This window comes from Acanthochromis polyacanthus, chromosome 2 (genome assembly GCF_021347895.1).
Source record: "Acanthochromis polyacanthus isolate Apoly-LR-REF ecotype Palm Island chromosome 2, KAUST_Apoly_ChrSc, whole genome shotgun sequence".
Lineage (NCBI taxonomy): Eukaryota > Metazoa > Chordata > Actinopteri > Pomacentridae > Acanthochromis > Acanthochromis polyacanthus.
Window position 1 is genome coordinate 30,184,854 of NC_067114.1, and position 20,703 is coordinate 30,205,556.

A 20,703-nucleotide genomic window follows, 5' to 3' on the forward strand; every position below is an offset into this window, starting at 1 on the left:
GGGAGGGAGGAAAAAAGACAGGAAAGAAAGAGATGAGATATGCAATCAAAAGGTCTCGGTAAAATCCGATACAGAGCACAGACCTCTTGTAGTGGAATCGAACGGCTGGGGCCGCTGACAGGTACTGCTGACCTGAAATTATTCCCGGAATAAAAGCAAAAAGAGCAGCGGGAAGGATGAAGGCTGGGTGGGAAAGGATCCGAGGTGTTATTGATTCTGCTTATCATATTACACATCCTATTATATTTACCATGTTTCCGTCTGTTTAAAACAACAACAGCAGTAGTAATCTCTGATAAATGTTAGTATTTAAAAAGGAAACATGTCTCCACTTTCCAAACCAGAACAGGAGAGACAGAAAATGTTGGAAAAATATCCCAAAAATAATTTAAAAGTAACATTCTGGACTTCCAAATATAGCAGGAATTATTCCAAAATTGGAAAGAAAAGAAAATGCTCAAAAATAATAAATCGTCGCTTATTTGCATGCAGAAATATCCTAATAGCTGCTTTGGCCGTTAGCATCATAAATTGGCAAATTAATCCACTAGATACACACAAGAAAATTAAACCAGCATTTAAAATGGCAAATAATCAGAATGAACAACAAGCCTGGCTGCGTCTAAATCCTGGATCTGGTTCTTTTAAATAGAATATTATAAAGTTGAAGCGCAATAAACTCGTTTTACTCATCGTAGCTGAACACATCCACTATAATCACAGAAAGAATAACTTCCATAAAAGTCATAAAAGGACCCCATAAGTCGAACAGCTGTTTAATCCTCGCAGCCCATAATATGCGGAGCATCTTTCAGAGAGAAGGCACTCATCCCGGACAACATCCAGGGTTACTGCCGGCCTGAGCCCCCGGAGCAGGAGGAAGCTCTCCGGCCAGAAACGCATCCATCCAGAGCTGCATGCCGCGCTGAACGCTGCGTAAAGGCGGCTGGAGTGACTGTATAAAAGCGTCCACGACCGCAGGATGAAAGCGCTGTCCGCGTTGTTGCATACTGGCTGTTATTATTAAAGCGCTGGAATAAAATCTCTGGGCCGCTCTGCTTCTGTTTCTGCTCCTGACAGCTTCCCCCAAACACATAAATCAAAAGCAAAGGATCCCCCGACCTCCCCGTACCAGCCTACACCACCAGCACCACTACTCCTGCTACTATAAACTTATTTATTGTTTCCATCCGTGCACTCACTCACGCACAGCTCTGGCTGCCGTCCATCCCCATCGCGGCACCAGCAGTCGGGCTCTTCCTTCCCTGCGTCCCCCCTTCAGCCCCGCGGGTTAGTCGGAAATTTGCAGCCACTAAGCAGGAGTGGACTAGTCTAAAGTTGCCCAGAAAGTGATGCAGGGGCCGACTAGCTTTAGCCAGCTAGCCTATAGGCCGAGACAAAGAGAGGAGGCCGCCTCCAGAGCCCCAGAACAGCTGATGAGCCAGAATTTAGAGACGAAGAGGAGGCTGAGGGAGAGAGAGGGGGGATTCACATGGAACCAGGACTCCAAATAAAACAAGAAAACAGATGAATGCTTTTCCCAGGCTGGATGGAGTTAAAGTTTGGTGGGAAGGATGGAGAAGCAGCAGTGATGTAGAGTAGGTGTTGATGGGAGCAACAAAGGCTCTGCTCGTGCATAATTTAACAGAATGCATATTAAGTGAGTGAACAGCAGGTTTAGACTCCAGGGAGAAGAACACAAACTGACACTGTATACATTTACTCATATAAAGTTAGATATTTTTTAGATCTTACATTGTAAGTTAATGTTCAATTTCTCTTCAATCTGTGGTGAATTTTAATTTTCCTGTTTTTTTTACTGATATGTTAAAACATGAAGCAGTGTTAAAGGATTCAGACAGTGCAGCTTTAAAGGCAGTCAGTGCATCTTTAAGCTACTTTCTTTACACATTTTGCTGCTTACTGCTGCAGCTTCTTCTCAAAGTCTCGAGATCTGAACAAACTTTATCGCTGCTCTCTGCTCTTATCTCTGCCTGGTCTGGTGGTGCCGTCACCGGCCTGACTACACACACACACACACACACACACACACACACACACACACACACACACACACACACACACACACACCCTTTTTCACAGCATTCGTACACATGCCCTCTATATGTTTATCAGGACTGCTGAGGTGTTTTCCTGTTTTCTTGATCTTAAAACTTTCCTACCACCTCTTGCTTTGTCCTTTTATTTCTTTGACCTTAGATGCAAACACAACAGAAACACAAAGAACAACAGCTACACAATCTGCACACAAATCCAGACCTTTCAGTGTTAGTATGGGTGTTTAGTGCTATAAGACCGAAGCTGAAAGCTCAGTGAAGCCTCACAGTGACATATTGCTGCACAGCTCTCCAGCAGTGACCTCTGACCTGCAGCAGCAATGACTCACTTCTTTAATGATCAACCAACTGGCCAAGTGCAGCACAATTCAATTTTGGAGTAACATTAAGATGCTTTAATTCTTAAACTGCACTGAGACACAGATTTAGAGGAAATAAACTATAACTTTCAGATTAATTGTAGATTCGAACCATAGCAAATCTTTGTTTCCTTTCAAGTCTTTCTAAATTTGACCGATGTTGATTCTGTCTTGGAGGAGCAGTTTCAGACTAAGTTACATAAAACAGGGTTGGTGGGTGGGGTGGCTGGGGGTTTAAAGAGGCAATAATAACTTCTCAAACAACCTATCTGTTGAGCACATCCCCCCCAGACGTATCCGATTTCCGGATTTGACGTCATGTTCTGCAGCGTCAGTGGGCTCATGAACACTTGCATTCTTTTCCAGTGATCTTCACGGTTTGAGTTTCATTAAGTTTGAAGGATTTATCACGCTTCTTTCCCCAGAAGCTGTTCTCCTCTGTTTATGGTCTTTTCCTAAAACCAAAGAAGAGTCATGTAAGAAAACTGTTGATCCAAACTAAAACACTGATTCATTTGTTTGAGATCATAAAACATTTAAACATTTACTGTCTATGGGAGTTTATTTCCACTTGACTTTTTTCCTTATGACTAATGTTATTTTCACAGATTAACTTTAATGTACCCATAATTAATTAATAGATAAAAATAAATGTTTGAAGTTTTCAAACTCCCATTTTTTTCTTCATTTTTGGGACAGTGTCTGTAGCTCTTTTGACCTTTTCGGGCCGCTAAAGCCCTCACTGCCACCACCACTGTCAGCATCCACACTCTTTGCACTGAAAAAGACATTTTCATCAAGTCTATTCGAAGAGTTCCTTGAAGTGTAATGAGGTCGAACGGCCATGCAGCATCATCACCGGCACAACAGACACAGTCGCACCAAATGGGCGAGCGACGACAAACCCGGCGCTGCTGCACGTTTCATCTCCTCCCTCCTGCTCCGGCTGGATGACACACTAGTTTCAACACCATTTCTCAGAGGGCAGATATGCACTATAGAAAGAAACTGGAGAGGAAAGCACCTCACATGTTTCATCTGCTTCGATTCGCCGCCTTCAGACTGTTTTCTGTGTTCTGTTATCGGTTAGGGACAAGTTTGAAAGTTAAAATCAATTCAAACAACTTCTGTGTTTTGAAAACCATCGAGCGTGAAACATGTTGATGTGGAAAAGCTGTGACACGAGGAAATTGAGGAATTCGTGTCTTTTCATTCTTTAGTGTTGGCATTTTATCAGAACGACTTGTGGAACGAAGCAGCTGGCATTCATGAGGAGCATTTAGACTTCCTCTGAGTCCACATGGAAGCCTGTTCATTCAACAAGCAGTCTGTGTACAGCCATGCTAGTCAAGATTCCTCAGCTACATCTCAGAGCAGCTTTGCATATGTTCTACACCAGGGTGGAAGGCTGAAGACATTCTTTTCATTTCGGCTGCTGAAATGTGAACAGATCCTCCAGTATCTGTTTGTTGCTCCTGGCTACAGACACATAAATAAGACTCATCATCATCCTGTGTATGAAAGTCTTACTTGATTAATTTGTTCCCAATTACTGGGCTCACAAAATGCAGAAAAATTCAGTGGGACGGCTGAGCTTCAATGAGTTCTTGACAATGAAGGGGCTGTTTCAGCTTCTTCCAAAAGTCTGACCTGATTCTAATGAAATTAACAACCAGATTTCTGTTGCTTGTTGCTTAAATCAGCTGATCAAAGCAAGTGCCATCAATGACTTTTTCCTAGATTGCATTAGCCCTGATCCTATCCTTGGAGCCGGTATTTTTCACCGGTTTTGACCCTCCTCTGGTGCTGCAGGCCAACAGTCCCCAACCAGAAACTCATGCCATCAGCGCCTTCCTTTGACAGGGAGTTAATCTTTATCAGAGATGCTAATCTTTAACCTCCAACTCAAAGAAAGCCCTGACGTCAGGAGAGGGAGAGAAGGGAGGAGGGAGGAGGGAGAGGATGGGGGAAGAAGGAGAGAGAGGATGGGTGGGTCTGGGGGTTTGGAGGGAGATGTGGTGTGAGGGTCAAATTGCCCTCTCTGCTTCTGGGCCATGAAAAGTGCCAACATCACCAAGTCTGTCAGGCAGAGGATGAACAGGGATGGATGTGAGTCTGTGTGTGTGTGTGTGTGTGTGCGTGTGTGTGTGTGTGTGCTCAGATTTTTACATCAGTCTGTTTGCTGCACTTCACTGAAATTTATAACATTTGGGAGTTTTCAGCTTCTGTCTTATAGCACTAAACACCAATACTAACGCTGCAAGGTCTGGATTTGTGTGCAGGTTGTGTAGGTATTTTCCTTTGTGTTTCTGTTGTGTTTACATCTAAGGTCAAAGAAATAAAAGGACAAAGTGTGAGGTGGCAGAAAAGATATAAAGATCCAGAAAACCGGAAAATGCCACAGCAGTCCTGATAAACGTATCAGTCCGTTTGCTGCACTTCACTGACATTTATACCATTTAAAGTTAAGCACTGTGTCTGCAGCATCAGAACAGTAAATAAACACCAAAACTGACTGAAATTATTTGGTTCTGACTGATATTAAGCGTTTCAAGCCATTCCCGATAGAATAAATGACCTGGAAAGTGCTCTGCTTTGGCTCTGATGCATTCACCTGTCTCTATGAGGAGCCACACGTCATCGGTAATGGGGGATAAACGGTGAGATAATCTTTTAAATAAACATACAAAACATATGAATGAACAGAGGCATTTTAAACATATTTTGGTTTTACTCTACATTTAAATTTTTACTCTCGATATGGATCTATCCAAACATCAGATATCCATCTCCATAAAAAACAACAAACCAAAACATGTTGGTCGACTTAAAACATGCAGAGTGATTTGTTTAATGTTGAAGCTTTCTGTGATTATTTAGGAGAAATTATTCAGTGAAATCCCAATCAGTGATGTCTGGTTTGCACATAAGCTCAGCTCTGTGTGCTGATGGGTTTATTTTGGTAAAATTGTGTTGAGCTGAAGCATTTTTCATGACTTGAAGTTCCAATCTGCTGCTCCACTTCCCTCTGAGGAGCGCCACAGTCAACAAATGTCACCATGTGTAAAAATACAGCGAGCCCTCCAGTTAAACACACAGTCATATCTCATGGCTGATGGTGGATTTTATAGGCAGTCTAGTCTGTGCTGGATCCTCCGTGGAACGCCCAAAGTACTGGCAGGAGATGGCTGCAGGAGGATGATTCAAAGCCTCTTTGCATCAACGTTTAACTCGATTTAGCACAGTTTATTTATTCATGCTGGATGAAATGCAGCTTTGATGTATTCCTAGGGATTACAGCAGGATGGTTGCAGGGTTTGGCTGTCCTGTTTGACCATGTTTTTCCAGGGATTTAGTCAGTGTATCTAAGGGCCGTGCTGAACTTTAGGACATGCGGCCGCTGTGGCTGCCTGTTGGTCACAAAAGATGATTTCCTGCATCGGAGTGTCCGTCCATCCGGAGAGAAGAGCGCTCAGTGATACGTGTCTGTAGTAATTGTGGTTTGGCAGTGCCTTAAAAATGGATTTTCCTGAGTTGTTATTATATAGCTTTGAGGCCTCATTACGCTGAGTGTTGAACAACCTGTACCACTACAACAGGCCTGTATCCATTTCCTAACAACATGCTCCTCTTATGACACACGGATCAGAAAAAGAAGCCAGTGATTGTAATATAATCAGGCCACTTGGCCCGGCAGCAGACAGGCCTGCTATTAAGCCCGTTAGAGCAGGAGAAAGCGGCTGTATGGATCCGGGCCAGACCTGTCAGCCTTTATACACTGCCACAGTGCTAGGCGTGCTTGCCCCCACTATTTTACTCTGATTGGTGTTTTGCCCATAGTTTGTCAGTGATGTATGAAAAATCAATTAAATCACGGCTGTGTTGGAGTTGCTGTGGGTTTTTTGTGACTTTAAAGTCTCCATACCCGGAAGTGAGCAGAAACCACCAAGGTCAAGCTGCTGGAGGAGCTGTCGGCTAGTTATGGAGGTGACACGCACACAGATGTTCCAGATGTTTTTTTTTACTTTGTGACCCTCTCAAATGATGCGCTGTCTTCTTGCGACTTGTTTTTCAGTTTAGTTTGATGTTGTCCTCTCAGATTGTTTAAATGGAATAACTTTCCAATGTCCAAATGTTGCAAAATTATTCAATATTTCACAAGAAAAGAAGCAAAACAATAGTAATGTTAGTCTTGGATTGACTCTGGATGTTTTTCGTAGGTTGAGAGTTGACATAAAGTGAACATTTGTGCCCTGCCTATTCATGATAACTTCTAATTTTCAAAGATGATATGATTTTAAAAACATGAATTTTTGCTTCATTCATCCAATCAAAACTTTCATTTTTTTAAAACATTTCCCCTCTAAATTGGGTAAATCCACACCAAAAGTGGCACACATTTATCATACATCCACTGAGCTGCAGTAGCTTATGGAAGGAGGAAATCACTTTAGTCATGCTAAAATTGAAACTAACACCGAGGACAAAGGTTCTCAGTATTTCAGGGGATGTGGGGCATTTAGAAACCTGTTTAAATTCATATTTCAGTGTAACTCAAATGAGCAAATATATAAAGAAACTGGTTGCTCACTTCTAATTTGAAATTTAGGCCATATGTCAGGTCCTGTGATTTATACGGCCGTATGCAGCAGAACGTATTTTCTGATGGTTTAAAGAAAATCAAACATTTGACACATTGATCAAGAAAGTTAAATTGAAGTGGAGATCACCCCATGTGGACCTGTTTTCTTCATGTTTATGCTTGTAACTTTTGCAGAATTATGTTAATTCCCCTCTTTTTAGCCCATGTCCGTAAATAATTATTCATTGTAGATAAGAAAACCAGGATTCAGGACCTCAGCTTTTCTTAAATCCTGTCCCTGTTTCTCAGTGTTACCTGATCTCAGATAGTCTCTTTTAAATCTGGTTGTTTCACAGCAAAGGACTTGAAAGGATTAAGACTTGTTGGCTGCTTGTTAAAACTGCATTTAATGCACATGTTTCTGTGTTTTTATGGAGATGAATTCCTCACCTCAGCCCAAGCATAATTTGATTGTGTTCCTGTTTTGCTTATGGTGGTTTCATATCCTTCAAATATCCCATTAAGTGGACCTCATGCTACATCTGGCTGTTACAACAAGGACAAACTCAGCACATTAGTCAGAGTAAAGGAGGATTAGAGTCATTATGGGATAAGCTTCAGTTTGTAATAATCCTATAACAGTTGCACTTGTAATTACATATTTATTTATAACCACTTTGTTTAAGTTTAGATCTGGTTAGAGGAGAAGTCTGTTTTTCTAGCACCATTTGTCCATTTGCTGTGTGTTGGGGGGCAGGGAAGGACATGACAATTTGTGGATAGGAGAGAGGAAAGGAAAGAGAGGGGGCGGATTCTTGAGTAAGCAATCTTTTCACACTATCATAAATCACCGCGTGGCAAACATGCATCTTCTTTCTTTACACCTAGCCATCAGGTCCCCATTCACTACGACTCTTTCTCTCTCTGTCACACACATACCACAACACCTCTCTGTCCAAACCAGCTCTTCACGCTGCAGGTAAACTTCTTTTCAGATGAGGACACAGAGAGGCAGAGAGCGTGCTGTGGCGCCCTTTTCGCCCCCTTGTCTGTTACCTATTCTGAGGCATCTGTCTTCAGCTGCCTTCACGCACACAGAGAGAGGAGGAAAAAAAGTTTAGGGCTATCAATAGCGCTTGCACGCAGGCACACCCCGTGGATGCCTCTGTGAGTGTGAGAGAGACCACGGTCACACAACAGATAATTAATGACATGTCGAGCGGCGGAGCGCGTGGGATGGGGACGCCTCGGGAACACACACCTGGACTCTGAGCGAGAAGCATCCCGGCAGACCTTACCTGCTCTCTCCCGGCGTGTCTCTCCTGCTGGATCTCCTCCTGGTGCTCTTTTTTGTCCCCTGGATGCAGTCTGTTTTGGACACGGACGGACACACCGGCTGCAGTTAAGAAGAATCCCTCTGTGGAAAATCTTGGATGTATTTCTCACTGATTGCAGTGCGTAATTACGCGCAGTCTCTCCGAGAGTTTGGCTTTCTTCTGACGTGTACTCGCGTCCAAAATGGCACTAAATCCCAATTAAAGCTGGCGTTTAAACTGCACCGTTGCCTGTTATTGCAGCGCCGGTGCAGCCATTAGAGCTGCCTCAGTAACAGAACGTAAAGAAGACGCCAAGTGTTTTCATGCCCGGGTTGGAAGAAGACATAAATCTTGAGCGGCTCCGCTATAAATCTCCGCCGATCAAAGCCTACATTCGGCACACGAGCTGACGGGGACTGCTTGGTCTGGGGCTCGCGGTGCTACTTTAGCCTAAAAAACACACCGTGTGCGCGCGCTCACCCCCCCTCCGCCTGTGCTGCAGAATTCCCCGTATAGCGGACTGGTGCGTGCCTGGCCAGCACCGCGGCCAGGGATCGCGCTTTTCTTTCCTGTGAGCCTTCTCTCTCACTTCTCCACCGGCTCCGGTGCTAACGGCGGGCCTCACGCTGACCGAGAGTCCAGAATGAGACGACCACAGCTTTCCTGGATTGAGCGTGACGCTGTATTCCCTGGGCTCCCCTCCTCTGCCTCCACCGCTTTCTTTCCTCCTCTTCTATGTCTTCTTCTGTCTCTGTTCACCTAAAGCGAAAGCCACAGTCCTCCTGGGCCCTTCAGGGTCTTCTTTTTCTCTTTCCTTGCCTCTTCTCTGACTATCTTTTGGTTCAGTGGCCTAACTCACCAGAACACTGTTTTGGAGTCACCTCGCTGACCTAAAGCCCTTCAGGATCAACACATTTTAGATTTCAAAGTCCAGACGCCACTTGAACTACATTAAACTTTCAAATAGCTCTTCTTTTGTGCATTTAAACTGCTTCACTGACCACCAGCGGATCACCAAAACCCGGTTCTTGCCCTCCTCTGCACCGCTCCTTTCCGGTCTCCTCTCTCTCCTCGGACCTCTGGCTCTTTTGGCTCCTCTCGGCTTTTCCTGATGCACTATGGACGAATTGACACCGTGAACTGTTCCTGAACCGGGCTGCAGAATGACAGCTCGACAGGCCGGGAGAACCTAGGGAGTCGGGGAGGGGGAGAGGGGGGTTCTGGTTCTTGTTCCTGTCCAATGGGGGAGTGTGGTTGAGGTGCACCAGGGGGCTAGCGAGCTTCAGCTTGACCTGCCTGTCCGTCCTGCCTGCGCCAGGGCCAGATGTTGGTTATTACATGGCGTCAAACTGAGCGCGATCAGAGGAGAGGAAGAAGGGAGAAGAGGGGAAGAAGAGCAGAGAGTCCGCTGTGATTTGACCCTGCGCGTTCACACGGGGAGCCGTTTCCGCCGCTTGTTTACACGTTCAGTGGTCGATTTGGGCGAACTAGAGTCAAAACTGAGAAATGGTCATTATTCAAACAGAATGCGGTGAAAAAATGCAACATTAATCTAAACAAACTTTGAGCGAATTGTTCTATTTTAGCAGGCAGTGGATGAAAATAAACTGACCATTTCTGTAATCAAATGTTGCTGAAACCCTCACATGGTGACCAGAAATGGAACCAAAGTCAGAGCAGCTGTTTTAATTTCACAATTAGGCCTTTACAAATTCTCAGGAAGTATTTGGAGGATATATTTTGTATTTAAGTTATTGTCAGAGCGACACAGATGTAGATTATTGGGACATTTAGCTGAATTCTGGATTCTAAAACTTTATTTTTGCATTTTTTTTGTGCGCGCTCCTGTCCTATTAGCTGCAAACATTTTGAGACCAAATTCATCTCACGCAAATGCACTTGGCTTTGATTTCCTTCTATCTCTCCCTGCGTGTGCGTGCATTTGTGTTATCTGCCCACGCGTATAGACATGCCCTCTACCATGCGCACACTCACACGCAATAAAAAACTGAGGGAGATAAAGCGAGGAAGAGAGAGAGGCTGAGAGAGAGAGAGAGAAGTTCAATCACACCAAAGCAAAGCTGGTATTTGAGTTTGTTCTGGCTTTGATAAAAACAAAGAGCGGCGAAGGAGGGAAATGGGCTCGGCTCCGGTCCCCTCCTCTGTGGTTCCTGCTCGGTGCTCTCTTCTTATCGCTCTCCTGCGTGCTGCCTCTCCGGCCTGCTTGAATTTGGAGTGAGGAGGAGCAGGGAGGGGGAAAAAGGCTCAGCTCCGGGGCTCTGGATACGGTTTCAGCCGCTCATTTTTCACCAGCTTTGAATCACTGCCCGAGCGCAGACGATTATAAATTAGCGCGAAGGCTTCTTATTGATTTATTTCCGAACTGGTAATCATCTCCGCGAGAGGAAGAGCCTGGGAAGTACCTGGAGCGCGAGACTGGATCTACAGCGTGTAGGAGATATGATGGCAAGTTAGGCTAAATAATAATAATAACAATAATAATAATAATAGTAATAACTGGGTGATTTACGCGCATCCTAACGCGTTTTGTTAACGCCACTTAAATCTTTCTCTCGTTAACGTCCAGCGGCTGCAGATTTATGAGGCCGAGCCGAACCTCTGATTTATGTCTGACTGTTTTCGAAGAATCCAGAGCTCCAAGCCCTCTCAATGCTCCTAAAGGCTTTTCCTCTTTTTCTTTCTTTCTTTTTTTCACCCGTTTCACTTTATTCCACCCCCAAAAATTAAACCTCTTTTTTCTGCGAGCAACTATTAAAGCTTCGCGCGTAAAAACCTTAATGTTGAATCACTCCGCAGCGTTTTATTAGCAGCTGAAGGCGGCTTTCAGCAGTAAGCACCAGACTTATGGATGTAGGAGACGTTTTCGGTTCCAGTCTAGAGTGCTATTTCGTTCATTGGATTTATTTCCACCGTTTAAAGGCTTCTGTTTTTAGAATTTATTTATTTTTAGTTTGATTTTTGTGCACCTTTATTTTTATTTGCATGTTTGGACCACATTACGCCAGGCATTTTAATGAAAAGACGTTTTGCTTTTCTAAAAAATATTAATTTCACGTTACATTGCGCTTTATCTCTGTCCTTGTATTTTATTTTCAGCCGTATTTTTATGATTTTTTTTCTTTTCCGTATTATCGCAGAAAAGAACCAGGCGCTTTGAGGTAGCTGCTCATATCCAAGCTCTGGGTTTTGCTAATATAACAATATAATGTTCATATGAAATGCTGTATCTCTGAATCTGGTTTATATTTAATTAAATATGCACTTAAAGTGAAAATACGGGGTTTTTCTAAATTAAATGGCAGAGATTTCCTCCTCATTTATCCAAACGGTCGCTTTACGCGCTTCAGCTCTTTTCTGTGTGGGAAAAAGAACAGTGAAGCAGACAATATGGCTGCCAGTCTCAGCACTGAGTGGGAAGATGCGCCTTGTGTGGAGTCTTGTCCGCGTGCCTGCTTGCTTCCACGCGTGTCTTTCAGACGCGTGGGTCTGCACCGACCTTGTCTTTGACCATTTGCTGTAAACGATCGCGGTAAATACGAGCGAAATCGTAATATTTTTTGTGCGTATGAGCCGTATTTTTTTGAAGTATTTGATCCAGAAACGTGCCACAGGAAACAAGCAGAACGGTCACATCGATAGAAAGCAGAATATCTGTCAAAAAGACACGTCGTACTGATATTGAATATGTATTTTTGCATGCGAGAGACACCACATTTGAATAGTTAAATGCGTAAAAGTGGCAATTAAGAACAACAGCGTGCTTTTTCAAATAGCCTATCTGGCCAAGAGGCTAATTCCATGCACTGGTTCAACAAAAATCAGACTATTTTAATCTATAAAACAGCACACAGGGACTAGATAGCCCTCTGTCTGTTTTCCAGCTGCCTCCTTCATTCTGCTGATGCCACAATGAGCTGATAATGCTGCCTTTGTCCTGCAGCAGCTTTCGGGCTAAACATTAATTCCAGCCTCAATTATTTCAGTTTGTGGCGCCACAATAGAAGCCACAGCTCAGAACCGTGCACGTTAATGCTCAGTTTTTCACTAGTGACCAACACGCCTCCTCACATGTGGGTTCTAAAATAAAAACTCGCGCACTAGCGTGGATCCACAGACAGTGGAGAGCACCGAGGCCTCACAGGAGCTGAAACTCTCCTCCTGCAGCGAGAATGGATGTCAGACAGGGAGTGATATCATTTCTCAACACCGTTTCAAATATTTGAACTATTTCAGTTGGGTTTGATGTGGAATTATCTCGCCAGACAAAACACACTTAGCAGTGGACACATGCCTGGGATAAGATAAGATAAACCAACGCTGCTGCTGCTGCTGTCGTGTTGCCTTCAGCTCTGTGACTCATTTTTAATGCAACACTTTTTTAAAAATTTGTGATTTGACTAATTTGCTCGCACTGACCCGCCTCCTGTTTGGAAACACATCCCCAATGCTTCCATGTCAACCAAATCAGATAGGAAGTGGAGCCACCCGGTGAAATATATAAATTTATAAATGCATTTATGAAAAAAAGAGAGGAAAGAAATCATGTCACCCACACACACACAGCCCGCCTCCCCCTCTTTTCCATCTCTGCTTCTCCATCCACAGAAATGAGGCGAGATATTGTTTCTGACACGGCGGCGGACAGCAGGAATACACATTCTGAACAGCGCTGCCTCGTGCTGCTGCTGCCATTATTATGGGATGGGAAGCCGCGGAGCCGCTCTAATTTGGTTACACTAAGGTTTACACTGGGAGTGATGGCCGAGCAGGGGGAGACACGGGGGGGAGAGAGGCAGGGGGAGAGTCCAGCCTCAGAAATGTGATTGTAAATTGTAATGGTGCACTTCCATCCATCCATCCATCCATCCATCCATCCATCCATCCATCCATCAGTGCATGAAGCTCTAGTTTTGTTCATAAATATGCAATAATACCTGTGAGTTTGTCTCACTCTCCTGTGTTGTTTGTTTGCAATAAATCCCTCCAATGCTGCGTTCATGGTCCTCCTCTGCCACTCTGTAATTATTGCACTTTGCATGTGTTACCAGCTGGCTTCACACCAAAACAACAAGCATCACATACTATAGTGAGTTATGAGGTTAGCCGATGAAATAACGTTTACCCTCCCACACACACACACCCCTTCCTCCCTCCACCCCACTGGCTTCTCTACTGGCAATGGGGGAAAAGCTAAAAATGGAAGCACAGTGTTTTCTCCAGTGATTGCGTTAGACTTTCCGTAGAGCAACAGAATCTGATACCGGATAGTTTTGGATATAAACATGCAGCTTTTTTTTTAAAAAAAAGGGGGGATGAATCCTCCCATCTCTGCATCTAATTTTCGTTTTTTTTTTTTTTTAAAAAGAAGAAGGTCTGATTCACGGTGAAGGATTTGAGCAAAGACAGAGACACTGAGTGCTGACATGAATAATGGCGACCAGCTCCATTCCAGCAGGCATCCAAAGAAAACACGTTGGGAAGAAAATGCAGGCAGCGAGATGGAGGAATAAAAACATCTAAAAATGAACCCGGTGTCGGTGCAAAGTCTGGGTTTGTGCGTAAAGTGAAATTAGACGGCGCTAAAGCACCTCTGGTCTCCTTTAAATACTACTACCAGCAGCAGAGGATTCACAGGGAGTTTTGGTGACATAAATAAAGCCGGTATGAATTCCAAAGCCAAGCTGATTCTCCCTGGACAGCTTCAGTCAGTGCAGAAAGCAGCGTAATGACTGCATTTCACTTTAAACCACGGGCCTAATTGTGCTTGAGAAGCCGTGGAGTCGAACCGGCGTCATTTACAGCTCCAGCCTGACTCCCCTGGCTGAGCTACTTGGATTCATTCACACCTCCTGGCTAGGTAGATGAGATTTTCCTGGCCGGCAGCTCATTTTTTATGAGATTTCATGGCGGCCGAGGCGTGCCCGGTGTGCCAAATTTAAACAAATCTCCCGTTAATTGGTCGCCGCAGTAATTCAAGACCCAGAGCCACAGCCAGCCGGTGTCACACTGATGTAGGGAAAGAAGAAAACACCCCGAGTCATAATCAAGTGTAAGGGAAAAAAGCGGAGGGGTGTGAGTGAGGGCAGAGAAGGAGGAGAAACAGAGCCGGAACACAGAGGAAGGAGGAAGAGGAGCCAGTGGAAGCCGAGGCGAGATCTCTTCCTCCTCTCCTTCTTCTTCCTCGTTCCGGTGCATCATCGGTCCATCGACCGTCATTTTTCCCCTCCGTCTTCCCACAGCGGAGGGAAACATGATTTATCGCGGGCAGCGCCATAAACAACAGCACTCCCTCACAAACACACAATGGCAGCCCCGGCCGCACGCTGACACCCTGCCTCACTATAAATCAAGAGAAGTAGCTGGCTGGGAGAGAAAAAAGAGAGGAGAGAGAGGGGAAGGGAGAGGGAGGGATGGACAGAGAGTCAGGCAGATAGAGAGAGATGTAGAGGAAGACAGGAGGTGATGGGAGAAAGATGGGGAAGAATATCCGAGTGCGTCTTAAAATCTAAACAGCCACCGGCTAGCATCGCTCTGCTCCCTCTCTCTCTCTCTCTCTCTCTCCGGTCTGCAGGCAGCGGCCGCAGCTCCAGCCTATAAACAATGGCTGATGATGATGGGTGGGGGGTGATGTGTAAACAACACGACAGCAACATGCACGATGAGAAAACACGGCGAAAGATGGGTATTTTTTGGGCATATTTACCACGTTGTTAAAATAGCCTATGATTCAGTGAGAGGGATGCGGGCGAAGGCGGCGCAGCGGCGTAGAAGATGAGGAAGAAGAGTGGTTTCCCCCCATGCAGTCCCCTTCCTTCCGCAATACTCACGGTGTCCACAACGACCCGCAAGACGCACACCCGTCCAAATTTGTTTTATTGCAGCCTCCTTCTCTCTTTTCTCTTCCTCTCTCTCTCTCTGTTGGCGTTTCTCAGTGTCTCCTCTTCTCCCTTCTCTCCCTCTCTCTCTTTTTTCTCTCTCTCTCCCCCCTCTCTCCGCTGCTATAGGGGGGCTTGTATTTTTTTTTTTTGAAAGGACAGTTGAATTTTCCACGTCAGGCACACAACACACACCGGAGCAGCACCATGTCTTACCGTTCTATTCCTGACGAATACATATCTGTTCTGCAACCTCTGCATTAATTATTTAATGAATCACGTGACGTGTTGGTCGGGAGGGGGTGTCTTGGGGGTGGCAGTGGGGGGGTCTGTGGAGGTGGTGGTGGGGAATCTGTGCGCCTCTCCGTTTGTGGGACCCATCCGGAGCCGTGCGTAAAAGAGTCCAAATGAACATGAAAACAAAAGCAGAGCAGTTGTGTTGACTTTCCAGTGGAGTGGTGTGTGTTTCTGTGTGTGAGTGTGTGCTAGAAAAAGTAAGGTAAAGCAGGGGTAGGCCCGTGACACATACACACACAGGGACTGATAAAAGATGATTGTCACCGACTATGTTCGTTTTTTAAAAATGACTGCACGCCTCAGACTCTTTCTTTGTTATTCCTCACTGTCATCTCTTCCTCAGCTCGCCGTCAGTCGGCCGAACAAGGGGGATTCCTTATTCTGTCCTGTCTTATATTTCAATGGATCTGTTTTCAGCAATAGGAAATATTCGATGATGACGGCGCAAAGCACGAGAATAATTTATCTCACATTGTGCCTGCACATCAGAGTTTATTTCTCCCGCTCGGTGTCAGAGCTTTCCGCGCGTCCTGGAGCTAAACTAAATATTTAACAGCCTGAAAGACTCCCTCCAACCGCGTCAGCGTGGAAACAAATCACGCCAAATAGTTTGTTTAATAATTATAAATGCACGCTGCGCATCGAAATGTGAGGTGGCAGGAAATTCAAAAAAAATAAAAACGGAACACAGGCCGGGCCTTTCTCCTCAGCTTTATGTGATAGTTTGAATCGGAATTTAATATTTAGTATTTTATTTAGACTAAATTGTCCAAACGCGAGGCTTATTTTATCCCATTAATAAGTTCTCCTGAGCTGTAATTCGTTTATTTATGAGGTGGGAACATCGGGCAAGTAGCAGAGGAAGAAAAGAGAGATATTGCAAAAACAGAGAGATGCTAAGACGAAAAGAAAAAAGAAGGAGAGAGTGAGAAACAGACGAGGAAACAACGGAGAGACAAAACCCCCGCCGTGAGGCCGTGTAGGGCAGCAACAATAGACCGATGGAATCCTTTTGGCGCACGGTGCCACAGCTCCAGTCGCCTCCAGCAGAACAATGGAGCCCGAGACGTGAAGAAGAAGAGAAAAAATGAGTGTCGGGGCTGGGAGGCAGGAACAGGGCTAACCTAGCTGCTGAGTAGCAAACAAGAAACACTTCAAGGTCAAAGAATGGGCCGCAGCAGCCTCAAGACGCGAAGCTTCTCCTCACAGGAGCAGGAGACTCTCCAATAAATCTGAATCTGCTCCTCATCCTTCAGCTACATAATATACTGAGGCTCCTCTTTTTACCATTTGCTGCTGCAGTCTTCATCTGTTAACACTAAACCAGTTTTATATTTAATTCCAAAATCAGCAGAAGAAGAGAGAAGGGAGTAAAAGACGCAGCAGCTCCTCTGTGGTTGGATAAAAGCAGAAAAACTGGTTTGTTTTGAGCTTTTGTCTCTAAAAATACAACCCACAACATGACAACAACATAAAAAATAATTAACAATAACGAAAGAAATGTGGTTGTGGAGCTATTATCAGAGCAGCACATTGGTGCTCATTTATTTATTTATGACTTCTTTGTGATGCGCAGAGGGGAAAAAGCGCACACAGAGTCCTTTAAAGTTGCATTCCGAGCACCGCGGCTCTTCCCTGAGATTTTTACCCACAACAAGATTGAAATCAAACATTTGCAGTGGTGATGATGGCGTCTTTAATGACGGCCATAAATTACAGCAATCACAGTGTGAAACAACAGCTAAGATAAGTAGCAGCGGAGACCTGGGCCGGCCTGACAACAGCGACGCGACTCAGCTCTGGAAACTTGGCACAGCCACATGCGAAGCTATTACCCCACACAGAACCGTTTCAAGAGCCTCAACTTCCGAATTCTGACGGCTGAGGAGCAACCAGGAAGAAACACGACGAGAGTGGTGCAGCTAAACCATTAGGACTTAACTGAGAGTAAACTGAAGCCATCTGACAGAAAGGAATGTCTGAACAATTCAACACACGAATATGATGAAACCAAAACAACAGGAGCAAAACTTCACATCTTTAACCTGCTGATAACTGAAACACTGAGAGAAAAGCAAACATCCAGCATCACGCAGCTCTGCGGGATTCATTCATTCTAGACATTAAAATGGTTATTCCAACATTTATCAGCTAAGTGCAGAATAATAGCTGCTAAGAGGCAGTCAGTGAAGTGATGGGGGGGTCTTGGGGGTCTCTTGGTCCGTGATGGATTAGGACAGGTAGATTCTTCCACCTTGTTAATGATTAACTAGGCTTTGAATAAAAGGAGAGAAACTGAAAATGTCTCTTTGTTAAGATGGAGAATGGCCGTAAAATTAAAGTGTCCAAGACGTGATTAAGTGGTTAAATATTGGACCACTGCAGAATCTATTATTATTATTATTATTATTATTATTATTATTACTATTATTATTGTTGTTATATGCTGCGCTGAGGCCACGGTGATGTGTGTGAGAGAGAGAGAAAGCAGAGAGACAGCAGCAGAGAGAGGGAGATTGATTTACCAAGCCCCGACATCTCGCCTTTTACTGCGGCTCGTAAATCTGTCTCAGGACGGCAGCACGCGCACAACCGGTTTTTGAAATATATTCTTCTCCTGCGCGAGACGTGAGGTCTTCCCTCCGTTGTGGGATTACACCGGAGACTTCCCCGGCCGGTAGAACCCTCGCACACCCTCCTGCATTATTCTGTCCTTGTATATATCTGTATAAAAGCGTGTGCGTAAAATGACATCTCCAAATCAATCCCATCTGACACATTGTTGTTGATTTTTTTTAAATGCATCTGTAAGTTTGGACTCTCTGATGAGTGTTTGATTCTTTTTATGACAGAGGCAGGATCTGGACATTGGAATCCTTTATGAGAACCCGCCTTTAAGCAGCAGATCCGGTGCATTTTAATCAGCTGCTGTTTGACTCGTTTTGTTGTCAGACTTGACTGGATCAATGAGTTTGGAGCAGCCTTGGAACTGCCTGCACTGTTGTTAACTTAGTACAGCCTCAGAGAGAGCCCTGCAGCGTTACAGTACAGAATCAATTCCACTTTCTGTGTTTTACATCCTCACATGGACACCACTTCTGTTGGTTTAAGCGCTCAGTGAATCACTGCGCTTTGATTCCTAAAATAACAGACAGAACTCCTCATGTAATCTTGAGCTTTTGTGCCTTCATATGAACTGTAATTTGTTCTTAATGCAGCATTTAAATTAACTGTAGACACATGCTGGAGGAAACATTTTGCAAACCGTGTCTATTCTGCGTATAAATAATGATCAGTAGCATATTCTTCACGAACTATAGTTAAAATGTTATTGTTTTTGCGCGTCTTAGGATTCTGTTTTTTCGTATTCGGCATCATTATTGTGAAATTAAACGCAAGTTCACGTCCAAATTAACGACTTCCAGTGTTCAGTTTCTTATTTTCCTGTTTATTTTTGTATCTATGAATTCTTCCATCCCATAATCTTCGACAAAGCGCCCCATAATAAACCAACCCGACCTGTAGTCTATTGTGTCTCCCATTCTGCTGCCCACAGCTCGTTACTGCAGCTCGGTTATATTTTATACCAGCAGCCGGTGCGTCTTTGCCATTAGGATATTGAAGTAAAAAGGTAAAGAGAGGTTGGTTAATCCTGCAGTATCAATGCGCGTGTACGGGCCTAATGCTGCGCCATTAGTCATACGGGCCACAGAAGCCTATTTATCACTCACATCTAACGGATATGAGCACAATGCTTTAGGATCATCACACTGTAGTGGAGGCTAATGCAGCATCATGGATCCGAACGCTGAGCAGCAGCTGCATGACTTTACAGTGAGGGAGACTGGATTCTAAGTGTCACAAACCGGCATTTCTGGCCTTTGTTCATTATTCTAATGTATTTATGATCAGAGACAGGACCTCACAATGATCCAGCTGTGATTTAACTGTAGATATGAAATTTATTTATTTTTTTAAATCTGACTGTAGAATTCATCATTTTATCACTCATAGTTTTGGACTTAAAGGTCTTTCTTATTAAAAAATCCAGAGACTTGCAATTAGTTGTTTTAAATTCTTCGTTTCTCTGGGATAAAACTATATTAAAGCGAGTTATTAATTTGCCTAATTATTTAAAATAACTGCCTGAACATGTAGAATATCCACTGACTAACCAGACACGCCACAGATCTGAACTCCCACAACCCGCCTCCAAAAAGAAACTGTGTGCGCGTGCTGCAACTTGGCAGCCATTATTTGGCTCTCTTTTTAATACTTAATACGTGTCCACTTTTAAATGGCGCGCACACACACACACACACACACACACACACACACACACACACACACACACACACACACACACACACACACACACACACACACACACACACACAGCCTGGCAGCCATATATCTCTCGTGACGACCTCCTCCTGCAGCCCGCGCGCCTGCACCGTGACCTCCTCGGCTCCTCGCGCTCTCCAGAATTATAATAAATTTCTCGGGCAACACGGAAGCAACCAGAAGAGGAAGGAGAGGGAAAAACACGCGGGCGATTTGTCTGGCAATTAGCAAACCACCGCGAGACTCCCCGGGCCAGAGAGAGAGAGAAGTTAGTTGTGTTTGGGTTGTGTGAGTGCCAGTTTGGGAACCACTGAGCACATGCACGCACACACTGGAGACACACTGGTGCCATGCATGTTAGAGTGCGTGTCCATGGGAGTGTTGTGACCCTTTAAAGCCTGCAGCTCACAGTGCCAAAGCTGCATTTAGTTCAGAAATCAGAAAAAGTCCCTCCTCCGTGTGGAAGTGCAGCAGGTCTGAGTGAGATCTGCCTCCCCCTGACCTCCTGCTGCTGCTGCTTTCACTTTACAGCTATTTAACTGCTAATCCCACTGAGATTACAAAAACAAATCTCCTTTTGGATGGAGCCGAGCATCAGGACTAAGTGATAAAGCTGCAGAGAAAACAACACTTAGCCTGGTAGAGGAGCAGGAATCACAGAACGCAGGGATGTCTGCTTTCACTGGATAAAAGCTCAGCGTGCTCCTACAGCAGCAGGCCAGCCACAGTTTTAATTTAACCAGCGTGTTTTTAATGAACCTGCATGAGCTCGGGGTAGAAATTGCATTAGCTCCATTCAAGGTTTCAGCGTGAGAAACTTGATCAGCTGCT

General features: G+C 44.6%; 1 protein-coding gene across 7 annotated transcripts in view; it reads right to left on the reverse strand.

Moving 5' to 3' along the window:
• hoxb3a (homeobox B3a) overlaps positions 1-20,703 on the reverse strand; it is an 84,876-nt gene that overhangs the window by 15,537 nt on the left and 48,636 nt on the right. Inside the window, exon 1 of one of the 7 annotated variants that reach the window (XM_051938245.1) lies at positions 15,184-15,447. The exons of 4 other annotated variants lie outside the window; for them this stretch is intronic. The gene's annotated coding sequence lies outside the window, so the exon portion shown is untranslated. Of the gene's footprint in view, positions 1-83; positions 2,003-15,059; positions 15,448-20,703 lie in introns of those variants that run through there. 2 more of the 7 variants (XM_051938254.1, XM_051938248.1) reach the window with 2 other exon arrangements.